This window comes from Pteropus vampyrus, unplaced genomic scaffold (genome assembly GCF_000151845.1).
Source record: "Pteropus vampyrus isolate Shadow unplaced genomic scaffold, Pvam_2.0 Scaffold82, whole genome shotgun sequence".
Taxonomy (NCBI): domain Eukaryota; kingdom Metazoa; phylum Chordata; class Mammalia; order Chiroptera; family Pteropodidae; genus Pteropus; species Pteropus vampyrus.
In genome coordinates, this window is record NW_011888863.1 from 6,523,099 (window position 1) to 6,542,165 (window position 19,067).

The following is a 19,067-nucleotide window of genomic DNA, read 5'->3' on the forward strand; positions in this document are numbered from 1 at the left end:
GAGGAAAGCCTGTCATCAGGATCATTTTATGTTCAATTACTGCTGCAAAACCATATCACATGTTGTCCTTACTTTTCTTTCAGAACTTAGTACCGACAATTTTTTTTTTTTTTTCTCAAAATCGGAGTTGGGCTAGCATGAGAAGGCATTTCAGTTCAGTGGTTAAGAGCACAAGCAGACCTAGATTTAGTTCCATCTCACCTCCTGGCTACCTGGAGGTATCTAGGCAAGTTACTTAACTCTCTCTAAACATGTTTGCCTGCTTTCTTAGAACTTACAGGGTTATCATTGTTATTAAAAGATGTAATATTCAAAAACCCATTTAGTGCTAAAGGTGGTGTTGATAGTTGTGATATTCTCTACAGAGTATCAGTAATAATCCCAGGAATGTTAAAATGTTTGCTACTATGGCAGCGAAATCCTGGAGTACTATTAGCCTTCTCTCTATAGGATAAATTTTTCTTTGATCTCTCCCATTCACACTCTCATCCCTCACATTCATTTGTGCCTAACATTTATTTATTCACCAAACCTTTTTTTTTTTAAATTACTTTATAGAGGTATGACTGACATGCAAAAAGCTGTACATATTTAATATATACGACTTGATGAGTTTGGGAGATAAGTATACACTCGCAAAACCATCACCTTAGCCTATGCCATGAACATATTCATCACCTCCAAAAGAACAAACACTTTTTGCATGTCTACCTGCTCTTGTTAAATTCTAGATGAGGAAAATGATTAAACATGGTATGTGCCATGGTGCTCAGGTAACAATCTGTTAACCAATTAGTCGTGATGGGTGTCCCAGTGGAGGAAGGATGCAGAGGACAGAGGAGCAGGTAATTGACTTTACTGGTGAGTGAGATGGGCTGGGAGCTCTAGTCTGAGGCAGCAAAAGCAGGGAGACACAGTGGGCCTGGGAAGAGCTAGTAGCTGAGCGCAGAATTTGAGCTAAGGTAGGGCAGGATTTGAGAATGGAGATATTGGCTTGCATAGGCATTTTACTGTATCCTATAAAGAATAAGGAATCTTTGAATAATTTTAAACGTTCAAGGAATAGATCTTCAGTTTTGTAGTCTAAAGGATAACTGAGAGTTTAAATAGTGGAAACATTGGTGAGAACGATATCCAAGGCCGGCTGAATTCTTCTTCTTTTTCATCTTCATCTTCCTCTTCATCCACAGCAGGCAGAATTTATCTTTTGTCATTACCATCACAATACAGTTAAGTCCTATCTTATTCTTGATATTCAGATTCTAAAGGCAGCACATAAAGTAATACTTGCATCAAGTAAAAAAAAGCCCTTGAGAAATCCCTTAGGAAGACAGCATAGCTTTGGAGATCCACTCTCTAAGTCCAGCCCAGTGCATGTTATTTTTCTCCCCCAGGGTTAGAAGAGATTAATGCTTCTTCGCTTGAGCCTGAGAGGAAATAATCACTTAGCTTGCATTTAGGGGCCATGCTGTATAAAATATGAAGGAGCAGAAGGTTCATGATCTCTGTCTCACTCCTGCTGCCATGATCTCTGTCTCACTCTTGAGCACTGGGGTCAAGTTGCCTAAGCAACTTCAATTGTTGCACCTGTGTTTGTGAGCTCTCTTGCACAGCTGTTTTCTATAGCTGCAAAACATGCATTGTTCACTTTGAGCAAGTGCACTTAAAGTACAACTATTGGAATTACAATATGAACTTTTAGTGTTTTCTTAATGTCGGACAACGCAGAGTACATTCATCATTTTATTTAATCCTTGACAAACATTAGAGAAAGTGGAATTTATCCTCACTGAACAAATAAAACTCTTGCTATGGGATACATATTATTTTCAAGTTTCACTAATAATTAAATGATGAACTAGAATTAAAACCCTGATCCAGTCTGACTTCAATCCTACATTCTTAGCTTTTATGCTCAATTTTCTTAATGAGAAAGGTATTGCATTAACCCAGATATGAAACTTAAATATTACAGTAGCAGAGGGAGTATAGAAATGATAAAATTTCAAAGAGAAGAAGATAGAGAATTGAGTTACTGTCTTTAAGAAGCCCTTAGATAGTTACTAATTGTCAAAGAACATGAACAAATATTTCAAAAAGAAACACAAATGACTAACACAGGAGAAAAAACTTTTATATAGCAAAGAAATATACAAATAAATATTCTTTTATTACGTTAGCAAAAATTTCCTGAATAGTTATATTTTAGGTTGGCACCCTTATAAATTTCAGATGACAATGTAACTTTAGATGACAATGTAAATTGACGCAAACTATGGGAAAAACATTTGTGTTTAGAGAACATTTTGTTGCAAGGAATGAAGAATCCCACTATAACTTAGATAAAAGAGGGATATATGAGGACAATGAAAAGATACTTTCTAGAGCCAAGGGAACAATAAGTTCATCTGGCCTCATAGGGGCCCAGAACCAGGACAGTTATGCAATCTTGCCCTTAGAGTGGCCTCTTCTGCATCTCTGTGCTCTGCAGAAACTTACTCTTTTCAACTACTGATGCCTTGGAGAGAGACTCTGATGGGCTAAGCTTTGGTCAGCATTTACCCTTGGTCCCATCAGATGTGGCCGCAGAACACAGGCTGCTTGACTTAACTACCTACTCAGAATGTCCTGTGAAGCAAGAGCTCTCTGAAAAGAGAATACACGGAAGTAAATAGAAAAATATACCTGCTACATGTATCAATAGCACTAAAAATGTTGATGTCTTTGATCCCACAATCCCAGTTTTAGAAATTTACCTGTAATAAGTTACTGAGTGATCCAGTGAATGATTTATCACATCAGGTGCTCCAGTGGGAATGGGGAGAAATGGAAAGCCACTAACAGGTTCAACAACAAAGAAATGGCTAAATGAATTTTCAACTCATGGGACGCATTGTGAATGTCGAGGCTAGAAATACCTATATGATGTCCGGTGGTTTTTTCTTTAATGACAGAAAAAAAAATTCAGTGTTAACTGTACTTCCTTTAAGACACTGCTCAACTACAAGTCTTGCAGTAAAGCTATCTTCCCAGCGGCATTATTCTTCTCTGAGCTCCTGAAACACTCTGTGGTAATATCTGTTATCAACATATTTTGCAATTGGCTATTATCTTGTCTCTCTCTCCCCAACTAGATTGAGTTCCTGAGGCTAGGAACTATTTTACTTATCTTAAATCTCCAGTTTTTGGCTCAGCACAGAACCCACGCTTACATTTAGATCGCTTACATTTAGATCGTTGAACTGAACTAGGGCTAAAGAAAAAATTTAAGATAAAGGAACTTGCCCAACTTGCCAGTGACAGTTGTATGTTGCCATTGTAATAATTGGACGACGAGAGATACCACACCGTAAGATTAGAGCAGTAACTATCTGACCTAGCTCCTATGTCTCCAATTCTGAAAAGAACTCTACTTTGACAGAGAATTAAACAATTCCTCCAATCTCTAATAGTTCTGAATCCATTTTTATCTAGCTCTCCCTGACTAAATTGGATGCTGTTGAAGGTCATGGATTTTATTGATCATTTTTATGCTCCTAGGTGCTGCACAAAACTCAGCAACTAGGAAGTGCTAGGAAGGAATGAAGAAAAGAATTAGTCTTACTCAGATGTCATCAAAATGTTTAAGCATTCCTAAGGAGAAGAATGATAAGCAGTAAGGGAAATTTTCAAAAACAGAAGTAATCTGTCAAACAAGTCAAACCCAATCTATAAGCAATAACTTCATTTTAATAAATAACAGGCTGTTAATTCAAAATTAGTATATGATGTAATAACTAAATTGTCAAAATCAAAACTTAAACTCTTCTTAGCAACCAGGAAAAAAAATTTGAATAGTAAGGGGTGAGGGGCAGAAAGCCCTTTGAAAGGTTATAGGATGTGAAACTAATTTCCCTTTTTACAGTTGTGGTTAATAGCATCAGCATTTTCTATTTGCCCTGAGTATGCATGGTCTTTTCAACACTACCCTGGCAATAGTAATGACAGTGAGACTGACAGAAGTTATCTATTCCAAACACGTATGCTTACATCGATGCATACCATAGACTACAACATGTGTAAACTATAAAGTGATCTTTTAGCATAAACTCTTACATTTAAAATAGAATAAAGTTTATTTTAATGGAATAAAAGTCTCTCATTTCAAATTTCAGGGTGGCTAGTAGATGGTTTATAAATAAATGATAAGAATAAAAATTCTTCTCTAGTAAAAAGTCTCTGACCTATGGATATAGATACCAAAACTCTAACTTATTATTTAAATGAAGGAATGAAACTTAGTACTCCGAGATGATAATTTTATTGACTGAACACATTATCTATTACATATATTGAGAATATTACTGTATAATGTAATGGATCTGGAAATGATCATAATTTAAATTGAGCAATTTCAGGTCTAGTGTGTTTTTGGTGAGTACCCCCAAAAAAGTGCCCAAATGCTTAGTGAAGCTTCTTTTTCAACTCATTCAAATAGTAAATATTTCATGGCTTCTGTGTACTTTGAACTGACCTTGTCCTGGGGAAAGGAGTATAGTTATAAAAATAATTTTGTTAAACTGTTAGGTTGCTTCCAGTTTTTCCCTGTTTGTTACATTACATAACATAATTACATTACATAAATGTAAATGACATTACATTTATCTTTACATATGCAGGTTTTTCTTTAGGAGAACTTGCCCAAAGTGGCAGAGGTGATGTGTGGTTTTGTGGCATTTCGATGTGCATTACCATTTTGCCTCCTCAGTGGCTATTTCCGTTTACTTGCCACTGAGGATGCTTTTGAGATGACAGTTTCTTTAGGATCGAATCTTACAATTTATTCTAATTGAAAGCTAAAAGTGATATTATTTTAACTGTTATCTTTTATTATGGGGATGACATTCTTTTTCAAGTATTTCTTTACCAATATTATTCAGAGTTACTTTTAGATTAAAATATAATGGCATCCTAATTCCATGAATTTTCTTAATTTTTCATTATCATAATTGATATCCTATAATCAGATCATAGGGTTCGGTAGTCTTCATATTGTCTAGACTGTTCTAGAGACTATGATTACAGTTTCGAAAGGATTCAACGTAATTCTGGAGATTTTTTTTTTTTCAAGTGACTTTTTGCATGTGGCATTTACTGTTTATGCTGCCCGCTTTCTACGGTCATCACAATTTTAACATTGGTACAACAACATTTGTCAGCTTTTTGATTTATCTAAATTTCAGGAATAACTTGAAAATCAAAGTGGGATTAGCTGACATATGCCAGATCCCTGTGAAAAACTACCTAGGAACATAAATATTACTTCTAGAAGTTGTCTTCTCCAGAGCAATGGTCCATGAAGGGTTACATGCCCCCAGGAAGTACAAAATTTGAACCACTGGAGTAAAAAAAGCAAATCCTAGAACTTAGAACCTTTTCCCTAAGGAGTTAAAAAAAAAGAAAGAAGAAAAAAAGACCTTAGCATTTCTAATATTTATGGACTTATTCATCTAGTATATCAGGTACATATGAAGAATTCCAATGGAAGAATGGGAGATGGCAATAGGAAGCTCAATTGTGTCCTTTCTGCCCTTGGCAGTTTGGACTTGGCTGGTTATGTCGACTGCAATTACATTATTTTAGATAGTGGAATTCTGGGACTACTTGGAAAAAAGTGAACATCTTTTGTACCACCCAGAGATTTATAGATTATATAATGGCACTGTACTTAAATGAGTTATCAGAACAAAGATTTTATCTTTTCTTTTACAAAAAAAAAAAAAAAATGCACAAGTGTTCCCCATTCACTAACACTTCATGTGAAGACAAATGTTTATCAGTACATATTTAGCAGGTTCATACCAGGAGATGTATTTGAAAAAATAAACACAACCTGTTCTTCTGAGGTAACAGTGAGATTTGAATGAGCAGAAGAAAAGGGCACTCGGGACTGAGCATTTTTAAATGACGGTTTGGAAATATTTCCATTATTGTGTAATTTTATCACCAGAATTGATATGTGTATCTTTTTTAAAAAAAAATTTAAAAGCCTCATTTCTGTGCACACATTCAAATTTAAATACAGATCTCTTTAGCCTTGTTTTAAAATTTTTGAAATAGTTTTAGTAGGTTTTAGACCAGATTTTCAAAAATAAAAAATATATATATCACACTTAAGACATCAAGGCAGATGGAAATTTAAATTTACCATAAGAATTTCAAAGAAAACCTTTGCATAATTGGTAGATGTCATTTAAAAATGTATATCATTATTTAGTAAATGGAGTCAATGATATATGTCTTAGAACAATGACTCTTTCTCAGCTAGGGCAATCATTAAAACCCTATATGGAAGTAAACTGACTTTGATCTGTTCTTTCAAATGGCTATATCATGAAATAGTTAACCAAAATTTTAAAAAAAGAACAGATTGAAATACATGTTTTCTCAAAAATAGCATGTCTTTACCTCATCCTATTTTATGTTCTATTTTTGTGTTTTACAGTATGCATTGTATTGAAGTAATAGTTGTATTTAACTTATACATAGATGCGTTCATGCATGCATACATACATACTTACGAGTGCAACATCCAGATTTCATACTGAGAGGGATGTGTCACTAAAAGTTAGAAGATCATTGTTCCAGAAAGCCTTTTCTGACCCTCCTCTATACACTTATAACAGTAACAGGGCCCTAGCCAAACCTCTCACCATTTTACTTGTCTGCTCTCCCTTTGAATTCTTGGAAAGAGAACCATTTAATGAGATTGTATTAAGTGTCTGACACAGTGTGCCCAGGATCCGTAATAATGCATGGGACAGTCATGGTCCTTGCTTTCCAGGAGCTTTGCAAATAGTAAGGACAACAAATGCTAAACACAGACATTGCATGAACATTTATTTAATTACAGGTATAAATAAGTGTTTAAAGGTAATCCATAGGGGATAGTGAGATTAGTCATATGTGAAGACCTTGAGGCCATAAGAACTCAAAAAGATAGTGTGGCTGAAGGAAAATGAGATTCTAGGAAAGTGATGGTCAAGACTTTCCAAAAAATTCCCAGGTACTTAGCAGTGTGCCGTGTAAAGTGTTGAGTCCCATGTAGGCTCAATAATTCTTTGTAAATAAACAGATAAAACAATCTTAAGAGGGATCTCAAACTGATAGCTCAAAGTTTTCTTTGACCTACCCAATGTTTTTGAGTTTTAAAATTTAAATTAAAAAAATTATTCTCCAGTTTGCCATAAGTAACTCTTAATATATATTGTTTAAACCTGTATCCTTACCCATTTGTGTGGTCTGCCTAAATGCTAAATATGTTTGCCTTTGCTACCCTGTGTAGAGTATAAATATATGCTATTTTTACTAATATAAGATTATTTGAATTCTAGTGATTAATGTACAAATAAGTCTTAAAGACTATATGAATATTTTATAGTCCTTAGTGTAATATTGAAAACCTATTTCTGTTTCATCATTATTGGTAAAGTTCACTATCTATGTTGCTAGAATAATAATGTGAAAATTTCAAGCAAGTAAATTTATAATTTATCAAGTACCCATTTATCAGTTACAGCCCATATGATGGAAATGGGCTGTTTTTTGTTGTTGGTTTTTTAATTCCTGTTTTTTCCTTGCTTTTATTTCCTACCACAAAGATAATAGCTTAGATAAAAGTTTATATTAGTTTTCTAAAAGTTTACTAAAATCTAGATCCACTACTAATAGTCTTTCTTTAGAATTTTCTCACTTCTATAATATACTCTGACATTGCATCAGAAAGGAGAGTGCATCTTTAAGTGTGTCATTATCTGTGGGACGAAAGGATAGAAATAAGTAGAGTGGATGATTTGCAAAGACAGGATGGTGCTGTTTATATTTAGGGTATCCACATTCTAAGTTTGTTCTTACGAACATTTGGGCTAACGCAAAAGGCCTAAGTGGCTGCTGTTACACTAACAAACTGTGCATTGGGGTCTTGGGGAAAGGAAGACAGTAATTAAAAGAAATCTGGATGAGGCAGCTAATCAAAAAAAGAAATGGAAGTTCTTCTTTTCTCCCAAGTTAGTAGCAAGTAGCTGGATGTGCTTTATTACCCTTTATCTGACCTGGCAAGAGCAAAGCCTAAGTTTTATTTTCTTAAAGTCTCAGAGGAGCCTTTTCTGGAAGCTACATGATTATTTCAAAGTTGGAAAAAATAATAGTTAGGTTCCTGTGGAAATTTATGAAAAGAAAACATTTTTCTTGACTTCTTTCTCAAAACCGATGATTGATAGAGGGAACAGGGTTTGGGAACATATTTTGAAAGCACAGTGGCAAGAGATGAGGCTAAGAAGGTAAGTGGGGGCCAGAGCCTTCAGCCCTTATATGGAATTTGGATTTCATTCTAAGTGCAGCAAGCAGCCATCAAAGTTACCAACTGGTAAGTGGTGAACAGTTCTGCAGGCTGTAATGAAGTTTGAAAATCTGCCACAGATTTTTCTCACTGCAGACCTAAAATACGATCCTTTCTCTCCTTTCGCTGCCTAATGAAATTGCACTTATCCTCAAGATGGAGTTCAAACTTCCCTTCTCCAATAAAGGAAATAGTTTCCAGACATGTGGAAATGAGAATGTGAAGCTGAAAAAATAAGTTGGTACTAGAAATTGATGTTTTAGAATTTTCTGTACAGTGGAGGATTGCAGCCCTCAAGTAGGTCAGTTGCTTAGAGAAGATAAGGAAGAGAAGAATGCAAAGGAACAGTACAGGCAGAAAAGAGTCTATGATAGTAAATTCATAAGCATGAACAGATAGATTGGGGCACAGCAGGGATAGGTTGGGTAGCATAAACTGGTGGCAGAAAATGTAATTGCAGTAATTTTTTATCGTGGTAAAATACACATAAAATTGATCATTTTAGCCATTTTTAAGTGTACAATTCAGTGATGTTAGTATTCACTTATTCTACCAGCATCACCACCATCCATCTCTGGAACTCTTCGATCTTCCCCTACTGAAATTCTATACCCATTACATAGTTGGCATAATATACTGCTCACAATAGATGGCAACCTCAGCTCTATAACCCTACAGGTAGACATTGTCATGATAGGTATAAATGAAAGAAGACACTAAATTGCTAGAGAAAGCATTTGTAAAGAGTGACTCTTATTATGAGGTGGAAGACCTGTGATAGGGATTGAGTGGAAAAGAGAAATGAACATCTATTGTTTGCCCAGCATGGTAGTAAGTGCTTTGTATATGTTCTTTAATGAAGATATTATGAGAGCTAAGAATATTTTCACTTAAGAATTTTGAGGAGGGGAGGTGGAAATCTAGGTGGTGGCAAGATTAGAGTTATAGAATTTAAAATCTTAAAATTAACTACTTGACGAAGTGAATATGATTTACTTACAGGAAATACATAGCTCTTCCAGTGCAGGGTGGTTACTTGACATTGATCAAGTAGAATCCAAAGAAATTCTGTAAAAATAATAAAGGTCGATAAACACCATCTTTATCCATTCACTTTGTTTCTGCTTTAACTTTATATACTATCAGTTACCTGGGATTAGTAAAAAAATAAAGAAAGAAAGAAAGAAAGAAAGAAAAAACATGCCAGACTTAGAGAAAAGAGTAGACCGTGATAGGGGGAAATGCCAAAGGAAAAGATATATCACCAATTTAAAGTGTGCTTACTACTGAGCTCTGTATTTGAACACATAGAATGAATGGTATGATGCAGGAAATCCATACAGACAAGATCAGACAGGCTATAAATTGGGGCATGGGAATCAATTCCATAATTTAGATTAAGAAGGAGTGATTTTATTTCTAGGATTATCTATATTTTATTAGAAGAGAATTGTTAAAATCAGATAATATTTCAGATATAACGTTTCTGCTAAGTCATATACCTGAAATATACAAATTATCCCTAGTCACATGTCATTAGAAAGATGCGAAGCTTTCTATTCATTGTCTTTCAAAGTGGAAGAGTAATGGAATAGAACTAGAACCTACAATGGGCAGCAGTTTAAGATTGTGTCATCCATCCAGAAACCCCAGTTTAAGAAATACTGTCTACTTGAACAGTACTACATGGTTGGGACTTCAAACATCTAACTAAAGAATTAATATAAAACATTTATATTAAAATATTAAAAACATTTTTATTAAGGAATAGAGATCCAGGGATAATAGGCTTGCTTTGAAGATCTGTATAAAAATAGTTTGGTACAGAAATATTCAAGTAACAGGATTTACCTGGCATTTTAAAGAATTTCCAGGCCTCACTTCATCGAGGCTTGCAAACATGTAAAACAGAAATTATTGGTTATTTTTTTTTAATTAAAAATGTTTTAAAGCCAATGAAGGAATCATCTAAATACCAAATTGTTCTTGGATTTTATTAGATTGTCATTAGAAGATTAAAGAGTACAAAATGAGTTAAGATTCAGTTTAGTTTTACTCTAAGAAAATGAAGACTGCCTTTCAGTTAAACAATATTGGAGAAACAGTCTGAGAACTTTACTCCTTAGTTGCTAACTGAAAGTCAACAATACTTCAATTATTTTTTTCCTATTCTTTGTTCTCTCTGAAAAAAGTGAAATAATAACATTCATTTGGTATAAGTGTTCTGTTATTTTATTGCCAAAATATGTGTATTAGTAAATAATTAGTAAAGCCAACTTCGTCATGGGTACATGAAAGTTTTCAATTATATGACAGATGATGTGCCAGCTTGTTTTAAATAAAAATGACAGGGCAGACTACTTAGTAACTCCCATACCTTTTTTTAAAACATTGTTGATTAATAAATTTTAATTCAGGAAGCACAGGTTGTGTGGTAAAATTTTTGTTTTAGGTTATTTCGATTAGAAATGTTAAGCTATTAAAGATAATACAGGTAAGCTTTAATAAAAAGTAAACTAAGTTCAATATAATGAAAAAAATACCATGTGAATGTTTAGAAGAACTTTCTAAATTCCTTATTCAACAGTATTTGTAAAGAAATAAACTGCTCTACTAGGAGAAGAAGCATAAAAGCAAGAACACAGCCCATTAAGTCTTCAGTGCACAGGGTGTTTTGAGAATAGCTGAGAGTCGGTTAGGATAGATTTTTGATATTTTTCAGGACTGATATCTATGACAAGTAATCTTTTACTAAATTAACTAAATTACCTAAACATTTATTTGAAAGATCCTTTTAATTATACTATCATAAACTTCACTGTTCACAAATGGACTTTGAGGAGCTAATTAGGTCACTTGAATTTTTCGAGATTTTTTTATTTTCTATTTTTCAATTACAGTTGACATTCAATCTCGATGTGATTTCTTAATATCTTCAGCTATAAGAGTTCTGTTCAGCTAGTCTTCAGACGGTTCTCCAGGGTGGTTGTTCTATAATTTAGTTGTAATTTTGATGTGGTCGTGGGAGGAGGTGAGCACAGTGTTTACCTGCTCCTCTGTGTTAAACAAGTCTGTCAAGATTTTTTTTAAATCACGGGAAACAAATACAGTGACCCAGTGATTATCTCTACTGTTGATGAGAATGGCAATAGATGTACCAAAAATCATTTAGTTTTGAGTTTACGTTATCCAAAACAAACCATTCATTTCATAGCCTTTTGCTTTTTAACCCATTTCCCGTTTAGAGAAAAGAAAAGCGCGGCTCGCTGCCAAGCATTCATTTAATTTTACATAAACATGCTTATTGAGGCTGAAGCAAATCTGACTGGTTTTCAATGTGAAAATAAAATATGAAAACTTTTCTTGGAGTTATTTCTAAACAGAACTCGTCTCTAATCCTAATGTAACAGAAATGTATACATAAACCGAATTCATCAAATGAATCTTTGGCTAACAACTGAGAATGATATTAATATTACGTGTAGGAATGCTACGTTTTCTAGGATTGACATTTTCAGCGATTGAGAGTTACTGTATTTTATAAATGGAAAATACCACTACTTAAAACAGAATGCTGTAAATAGAATGATGTCATTTGTTTCCAAAGACTATCAATATATTAGAGCGATGTGAAAATAATAATAAAAGCAGGATGTTTCGTGGCAAACTTTGCGGGTAAGGTTAGGACTGTAATCCATGAGTTATCTCAGGGTAAACACTGCAGCCATAAGCACTGCCTGTGAGTATTCTCTGGGCAAATGGGAAATGGGTTAAAGAATAAATTGCTTTTATTGCACTTTAAATTGCTGCTCGATTTTTTTAAATTTAAGGCATAATTTATGTGCAGTAAAATTTATCCTCTTTAGGGAACAATTCTGAATTTTGACAAATGCATACAATCATGTAACCACCACCACAATGAATATGTAGAACAATCCGATCACCTTCAAAAATTCTGTCATGGCCTTTTGTAATCAGTCAGTCAGTCCCTCCTCATACTCCCCACAGCCTTAGATCTATTTTATTGCCTTTTTCACAATGTCATGTGGAATAATATCTATGTAGCCTTTTAAATTGCCTTCTTTCTAATGCACATGTGTCAGCTCACTCCTTGTTATTGCTTAAGTGTTATGCCTTTGCATGGATTTACCATAGTTTGCTTATCCAGTTGCTAATTGAAGGACAATTGGGTGTTTTCAGCTTTTGGTGATTGTGAATAAAGCATCTGTAAACATTCATGTACAGGCTTTCGTGTTAATGATACATTTCGCTTGGGTAAAGTATCTAGGAATGTGATTGCTGGGTCATGAAAGTATGTTTAACTTTATAAGAAGCTGCTATGGCTACTATTGGGAAGCTTGGAATTTAGTTACGAGTTTGTGGTGGATGCCGAATATAATTGCAGATTATCCATTTATGGACAATGAGAGTCAATGATAGTAGTTATGTTTTATTTTAATTATCACTTTCTAGCTGCAAATCGTGTTTTGGTTTTCTAGTTTTCATCTATAAAGATTCAAAAGTGTATTCCATTATTTCTTAATTTATTGTATAAAAGTGAATTAAATTTCTTAAAGGTTATTATTTCACAAGTGTTATGGGCCAAGATTTTTAACCTTTTACATTTAGATTTTTATTCTGCAAAATGACACTAAATTACTATTTCTTACCTTACCTGTATTATTCCTTTTACAGAAGGTTCTCTTCTGTAAGATACTGATAAATTATTATGAGCTTACAGTGAGTATTTAATGAAATGCTGCATGGAAAGTGCTTAATGTAGCACCTGGCACAAAGTAAATGTTAGCTATAAAAAAAGAAAAGGTATTTGTTTGAAAACCAAACCCGAGGTTATAAACATTGCTATCAAAGCTCAGGAAGCACAGAAGTTGGGGCATTTTTATGACAGGAAAACATTCTGTTTTTTACATTACTGAGCCTTGTAAAGGCTGAGTGGTCTTGGAATGAAATATAAACAGTTTTCCTGCCACAGTGAAATTTAAACACACAGGTAGGGTTTGTGAGGGAAATAAAAAAGACAATTCAGGTTTTTTCTTTGACCTCTTTTCTCTTTGTCTATTCTTTGAAGGTTAGTTGTAAAACCTATTCATGCCTAATATGCAAACATATTTATTAAGAATTATCAAGTTGATAACCCCACTTCCTTATTATGAGTCCTGTTCGCATGTATACATAAGCCAGCCTCATACCTCATCATGAGTGTTGTCCCCTGCCCTGACTCAAAGCGATTCCCAAGCAGGGGCAGTTGAGCCAGAGCTTCAGGTCGTCGACTCCAAACCAGCAAGTCTGTACCCCAGTGGTTCTCCTAGTGTGTTCCCTGAAGTGCAGTCCCAGAAAGCAATGTCAGCATTTCCTGGAAGATTGTAAGAAATGCAAATTCTGGGACTCCACCACAGACCGATTAAATTCAGTTCTGGAAATGGGACCAGGCAATATGTGTGAAAAGGCCACGCAGGGGACCTGGTGCTCACTACAGTCTGAGAACCACTGCATCTGGACACCGAGGAAGGGGTTGGAGAGGTTGTTACTTACCATGGGAGCGATGTCTATAGCCAAGTTACTTTATTGTGATTTTATAAATATTTTAATTGACATTTTTCTCATTTTTAAGGGCTCTGAGAAAATTTTTAAATATCAAAAATCAAATGATATAAACTTACAAAGGTATATAAAAATAAGTACTAAATATTTAACCAGTTAACATTCTGAAATAACATGTAGAGCTTGGTTTTCTTAGGAAATTTATGGTAGTATTTATTTGCTCTGCACTATTGATTTATCAAGATCAATGAGCTGTACTAAAATGGAAAGACAGAAGTGGCAGAGTAGCATTTGAGATCATTTATAACAGCATTTTAACATCTTAAGCCTGTAAATCCTGACTCTGTAACCTCTGTGGTCCAGGGCATGGACTCAGTTAAAGTGGAAACAAACTGTTTTCTTGTTGGCCTTTTTAGAGCATTACTAATGGTTAAGGAATTAGTCAGTTTATAAACCATCCTATTCCCCAATGTGTTTCCAGTGCATTTGAAGCTTCCATGTGCCTCTGTTGTTGTTTACTTTACTGTAATAAATAGAAGTCTCTCCATCTTCCTATACTTGGTCTCATGAAAAACACTGCAGCAGCCCTTCCTCTGGGGAGGTGTGGCATATTATGCATGAGGTTGTCTTTGAGCAGTGAGGTTTAAGAATGCCCTAAAGTATAAAGTGCTGGGATCAGAACTCCTGGCTGAGCTGTATGATCTCCAATACCGGAGGCTTCAAAGCCAGGAGTGAGATTTTATCACATGAACTTTAAAAGACTAAAGCCAAATATTTTCTTATCAAACCAGAGTAGACTATTTATCAGTATATGTGAAATCATGTCCACTGATCAAGGTAAGTGGTTTCATTTTCTAGTGTATTTTATGTTTTCTTTTCTTTTTTTTTTTCAGTGTGTGGGGGTTAGTGTATAATACGGCACGCCGAGGAACATCAAATTGACAGAGTTTGGTTTTGGTTTGAAGTTAAGAATAAGATTCACATTATTTTCCACCTTTAACATTAAAAATATGTACTATATTCATGGGGTTTGACTGTTCCAGGAGGCTTCTTCTGGGCTTGCAAAATACAACTTTGTTTAATAGTTCTGTTTCTCTGACTCATTAGTAACATTTAGAAAAGTTTGAAAATTCAGTCACCAAAGAGGAATGCAGAGAAAGGAAGCAAAATTTTTCTTTTTTTCCCTTCTATTTCTGGCGTTGAACAAAGCTAAGAAATGTTTAGCACTAATGCTTTTCTAGTGCTACAGCATAGAACACTGTTCTGTTCAAACAGAAAAGTCCCATCCATCCCAGTCTTCTTCTTTTAGCAAAATTCAGGGATGTGTGTGTGACTTGTTTTTCCATATAAGATAACATTGTAGAGACTGGCATGGATTTGTTATTTGAAATTGTTAGTGGTATTAAGCCACTATTTTTCTTTCATTATTCTACAGTGTATCAAAGACAAATGAAATGCTACTGTGTGGTAGAAATCTAATCATGTGACAGGAAATTTCTGCTAAAAATATTTTTAAAAAATGAAATGGGTTCATTACGTGTAACAATTTTCCCGTTGTTTCTACACAATATAAACCTTCCTGAAGAATGTCTACACTGCTAAAAAAAGACAAACCAAACAGGCAGGCTTCAGAGTTACCAAGATGCTCTTTCTTGTGGTGTCACTATTTCCTTCTTTTGGTCTTGGGGGGACTTGCACTCCGAGTAGAATCTCAAGGGTGGGGTTGGTCACAGCACCGCAGCGGGAAGCTGAAGTTCCCTCTGCAGCTGCATAGCCTCTGCTGGCGCTTTTCCCAGGCTCTAGCCCTTGCTAGAGATTGAGTGTCCCAGTCTATGCCTGCCCTGGCTTCCTCCATCGTCCAGGCAGAAGCCTTGATTCCTTTTTCAGGAGTTCCATCATTCTTGCATAAAGTTCAAGGTTTGTATGATCTCTCCATGGTTTACCATTGCATTCTATGAAAATATTTACAGTGGCAAAAGGGAGGTATTTTCTTTCTCTTTCAGTGAAGTTCTCTTTCCCTGAAACAGCTTCTTTCTCCTTCTTATTCTATCCTCAAATAGTTAGGTATGATTGGAGAGAATTGGTATTTCCTCTAGAAGGCAGCTCTCAACTGGAGAATTTTCTACATTAAGAGACAACTCTGTTGTGGGTGACCACTACAATAATGTGGGCTTTAGAAGTTCCTTTTAAAGTTTGCAAACTAAAAATACATTAATGTAGCACTTCCTGTCCATAGTATTGGGTTATTTTATTGCCTAAGTTGCCTAAGAAAAACTCTTAAATATGCATATTTAGTGTTCATGTTATTTGTAAAAGTTTTATCTTTTTTTTAATGACTTGGAGAAACTTTCCTTTTTAAAACCTGTGCTTGTAGGGAAACACATGAAAACTGAACAGTGAAAAATAATATACTGAATGACTCAATAGGAAGTATCGTTTAGTCTTCATAGAGATGATAACATGGTCTGTGGTATTCATTCAAACTCTATGTAACGTAAACTGCAATCCAAGATTAAGATTTAAATTTGACCAACTCTCCTTAAACATGAGAACAATGTTCATCCCAAAAGTAAAATGGCCTTTTCCTAGGTGCTAGGAGACCTATCCATCCCTGCCCCCCTGTCTGATCTACTCTCTAATAATCATCTCTACTCTCTGTGTTCTTTCTTCTTTATAAAATAGGGAGTGAACTTTCATTGGTCCGAAATATATTTTTAAAGGTCTTCATCCTGATTTAAATATGTTCTCTGACTGATCCCCTAACACAGTGCCTGTTAAGCCCTGCTTAGATCAGATGTGTGTGTGTGTGTGTGTGTGTGTGTGTGTGTGTGTGTGTGTGTGTTTTAATGATTGACGCAGGGTCTGTAGTTGGTTGGTCATATGTTGAAGCTGGCAGAGCAAAACACCTTTGAGAAGAAAAATAGTATTAGTCATGGAAGTTGGTCATTCTACATGGTGATTATTAAAACCTGACTTGGGGAAAACCACTCTTTCTCCCTTTTAGAAAATGAATACAGACAAGATTTGTTTTTAGTTTTAAACAAAAAATAAAAACCCTAAGTCAGTGTGATCTCAGTCTTCTCCATGTCATTACATAACAATAGTTATTTCTTATGCTCAGGCCAAACACTTTCGTCTTCATTGAATATTTTTTACACATCCAGTCTGTAAACAAATCCTGATTTAAGAGGTGTCAAATTGACCATATCTTATGCCTCCACTGCTGCTACCCTGGTTCAAGCCACATTCAACTTTTCCTTAGATTATTTAGTAGCTTCCTATCTACCACTGACCCTATGAGGTCTGTTCTCTACCCAACAGCCCCAGTGCACCTTTAAAAACAGAAAACAGGGAATCGTCACTCCCCTGCTCGCACCCCTTCAGTGGATTCCATCTCTCTCAAAGAAAAAGCCTCGGTCCTGTCAGTGTTATGCAAGGCCCTTTCTGTTAGCTCTCTGACCTCAGTGCCAGGTATGATCCCTGCACATTCTCGTCTGCGTTGTCTTCCTTATTTCTCTTTGAACACATCATCTGCGCTCCTGTTAGGATTTTGTAGTTTTATACTTTGCTTGAAATGCTAATCCTCCAAATATTTGTGTGCCTCACTCTGTTCATGTCTCTACTCAACTGTCACCTGTTCAGGGAAGCCTTCCTTGAACTCCTTATAAATAATAGCAGTCCCTCACCCAACAGCACTTTCTATCTCCTTTACTCAGCTTTATTTTCCTCATAGCACTTTATACCATCTAGCACGTTATGTAAATTTTTGTTGTTATTGTTGCACAGTTCAGTGCTGTATCTCTAGGGTCTAGAAAAGTAACTGATATATACTGAGTACCTGATTAATATTTGTTGTATGAATGGATACATTTCTAATATTCATAGACCTTTTCAGTTTGTAAATTTAAAGCTAAGTGAACAGGAATATAAGAGAAGGTAACAAATTATAAATATTTATAGGGTTCTCCATTTCTTCCCCTTAATTCTCTTTTAAAGAGTAAATATTCTGCTTATTAGTTTCTGGTCTCTCTTGCTGTGCAGAATCTGAGTAATGAGTTTCTTCTCATTGGCCCAAGAAGCTGAGTTGATCACAATTATAAAGTACTGTGACTAAGGAGGGTAGATAGTGAGACTGGAGTCTATGGATAGGCTCAAAAAACAGTTTTGGATTATGAATTTTGGGGCTCTGTTGGGAGAGAAGAAAATGGATGGGAGAAGTTGTGGCACACGAGACCAAGAAATTTGGGGAACAGTTTGTCTGCTTGGAGAAAATTGTAGGAAAGTGTAGGAAAATTATTTAAAAATTGTTTTGCTATGTATTAAGAGTGTACTCCCCACTTTTTTTCTCTTGTGTGTAAGGTATTTAACTCTGAAATTTTCCCGAAGTATAAATATGTTTCCTTTTAAGAGTTCTTGTAAAACTTGAATTGTGTAGAAAATAAGTGCATGGATTAAAATGTGAGAATTAGATATTTATACTTCATACAATTTTTTTCTAAGTTTATCTGGATAATTGGAAATTGACCTGCATTTAAAATTTTGTACCAGCAGTTAAATTTTGTGAACTATTATTTGCTATATGATAATATGCTTGATCTGAATAATAATGACACATTAGATCACACAACTTCTTAGAAATATGACATCTATTTCGAGTATATAGTAAAAAGGAATATACAATGTGGAAATGACTATTTTTGAGATTTTTGTACATATGAGCCCTCTCATGACTGTTGATTGAACTGGTAGAGTTACCAATTAACATGGAATATCAGTTCTTCTCTTTTAACATTGCCCAATAAATTTTTTCCTTGAATGACTTCCATCAGAGTTGCTACTTTAGAGTATAAATTAGCAAAATAGTGAACAAGAATATTGAGCAAAGAAGATATTTTGTATACCTTTTTAGTCCAAGATGGATTAACTTATTAGACATAGGACAGTGGTAATGAGACATGCTGAGAAACAGGAAATATAACTGTTTACTGGACTCGATTCTAAAACCTTTAATACTCCTGTTTTCAAGGATATTTAAGTCTGTTTCCACCATGAACATCTAAAAGCAGTAACTGTGCATGACAAATGTCACAGTAGAGGTACAAAATATGTGTTTACAAATAGAAAAGGA

The 19,067-nt window shown here is 34.9% G+C and overlaps 1 protein-coding gene across 1 annotated transcript in view; it reads left to right on the top strand.

Moving 5' to 3' along the window:
- The window catches only part of FGD4 (FYVE, RhoGEF and PH domain containing 4), a 187,546-nt gene that overhangs the window by 91,037 nt on the left and 77,442 nt on the right, over nt 1-19,067 (top strand). The window lies entirely within an intron of this gene.